General features: G+C 46.4%; 1 protein-coding gene across 1 annotated transcript in view; it reads left to right on the top strand.

Annotated features, from left to right (window-relative positions):
• The window catches only part of LOC125033351 (nephrin-like), a 192,636-nt gene that overhangs the window by 112,882 nt on the left and 77,254 nt on the right, over positions 1–2,500 (top strand).

The raw sequence follows: 2,500 nt of genomic DNA, 5'->3' as shown, positions 1-2,500 counted from the left end.
TCTGCGCCCTTGCCGTCTTATCCTGCTCCTCTTTTCTGTCTCTCTTTCCTCAATTATTATTATCCCTCTTTTTCCTCTTTCGCCATTATCGGATTACTCAATCTTTCTCTTTCATTTTCCCCTTCTTACTTTTCTCTCTTATCATTGAGTTCTTCTTTTCCCTCTCCTTCTCCAGCTCCCTTTTATCTCGGCCCTCCCTGCTTTTCTTTATCCATTGCTTTTATTGCACTCTTTCTTCTTCTCCCTCTTTCTTTATTGGTTCCTTATCCCACTCCACCCCTTCTTCTTTTGCCTCTTCCTCCATTGCCCTTTTTACACCGCACTCCACCCTCTTTTACCTCTCTCTCTATTTCCCTCTTATCCCGCTCCTCCTCTTCCCCCTTCCCCCTTTTCCCCTTTGTCTCGACTTCTTGCAATTTCGTCGCTCTCCCTCTCCTATTTCCGAGCTTATTTTCCCCGCTTTTCTCTCTTTTTTTTTATCAGGAGCCTTGATATCCCATCCTTCCCCTCTCCGTCCATTGGGTCATTATAAGTCTTTTTCTCCCTCTCTTGACCTTTTGCTTATTAATTCTTTCCATTTTCTCCGCTCCTCCTCGGGAGATCAAAAGGAAACCCGGAAAGAAAACTGGGATCGACACAGCAAGTGGTAATGCTAATGCGAATAGTAATGCTAATGAGAAGGGTGGTGATGTTTATGAGGATGATGATGACGACGCTGATGACGGGGATAATGATAATGATAATAATAATAATAATAATAATAATAATAATAATAATAATAATAATAATAATAATAATCACAATAATAATGATAATAGTAATGAAAAAATAAATTACTGCACAGAGGGGTTCATGGCAGAAGGGCGAGGTGACGTCACGAGGTTCATGGGTTGCCGTGAAGGAATTAAGAGACCTTTTTTAGAGCGTTTAAGACCAATTGGCAAAGTTTCTTGATAATGCCATCTGACAAAAAATGAATTAGAAGTGAGGGAAGAGTATGAAAATTAGAGCGCGAATCTGATAAATGTTGATTGGCAAGGGCGGGAAGGAGATGGAAATGAAAAACCAGAGAGGAACAAGAAGAATGAAGAAAGAGGAGGAGGCAAGAGGCAAGGGGATGGAGGGTGTCTACAGCGATTGCTATCATCGGAACCCTCAACTTGCTATGGAGTTGAATTCGATTACATCCCCTCTCCTCCCCTCTTCTCCCCTCTCACCTATCCTACGCCGCTCCTCGCTAGTTAATCTCATTACCAAAACAATTATATGCGATCCAGGTCGTAGCCTCTTCTGGGCTCTTCTGCTGCCTCTTAGACCCCTCCCCCCCCCCCCTCCGCCTTCCTCCGTCAGTCAATACGCAAGCGGGTGATGACTGTGATCGCTCAAGGGGCGCCTGCTGGAGTGACGAAGGGTGACGCTGCTGCCCCCCTGCCGGGCTCGACAGGGACGGCCTTCCCCTTGCCGGCAGAATGGCGGAACAAACTCACTTTCAGCTCGTTTCGTCAGTTCTTCTCTGTTTTTCTTTGTTATTTACTCCTTCCCTCCTTCACTCGTTGCTCAGCCTCTCCCTTCCCTCCTTCGTTCTTCCTCTTTCTCTCCCTCCCCCACCCTTCCCTCCTTCCCACCCCTTACCTACCTCCCTCCCTCCCTCCCTCCCTCCCTCCCTCCCTCCTCTCTCCTCTCTCTCTCTCTCTCTCTCTCTCTCTCTCTCTCTCTCTCTCTCTCTCTCTCTCTCTCTCCTTCCCTCCCCCCCCCCTCTTTCACCCCTTCCTTCCCTACCTTCTTCCCCCTCCCTAATGCACACGGATGGATATAAGCACATACACCCACGTGTTATCAACACCCTGATGCACGCTCAGCACAACTTTCATCCCAGCACAGAAGCATTTTCTCCGGTCTCACATAATGCTTACGGGCCGCTAATTAGAGAACTTTTGTCTTATTTCTCTCTCCATGGTAATTATTGTTCGTTCTGAGTTTTACTAGATTTTAAAAAGACTGATATCTTTGTCCGACGTTCTTTTTTCTCGTTCGTTGAAAGAAAACATACTATATCGATATTGAACTTTATCATACATGTGATTGGCTTCTACGAAAATCGTTCCTTCTGTCTGACCATTACAATACAATATTGTAGAGTATTTATCCCACTTTTTGCCCCGGCCTTTCATCTTTTCTCCCTCGCGATTTCCTTTTCCATTCCCGGCGGGATGGAAAACCCGGCCTGGAACGCTGGCCATCACTCTCCGCTCTACCGAACTCGGCAATCTCCTCCCTCTCTGTATCCTATGTCTGTGTCTCCTCTTCGCGCGCTCCCATCCTTCCGTGACTCGCCGATCGATCCGGTCTTCTCATACCTCCTCTCTCTCGTAATCAAGAATATTTATGCCTTCTTTTCAGGTGTGTTTTACCTCAAGGATGATTGGTATCAGCTGCGTCAGTTTAATATCGGAAGTTCTTTATCCTTCGCGAGGATCTCGGTGCCTTGGGTTTCGCTCGG

The sequence above is a fragment of the Penaeus chinensis genome, chromosome 16, assembly GCF_019202785.1.
Source record: "Penaeus chinensis breed Huanghai No. 1 chromosome 16, ASM1920278v2, whole genome shotgun sequence".
NCBI lineage: Eukaryota > Metazoa > Arthropoda > Malacostraca > Decapoda > Penaeidae > Penaeus > Penaeus chinensis.
The sequence above is the reverse complement of the archived record's forward strand: the minus strand, read 5'-3'. Positions and strand labels throughout refer to the sequence as shown.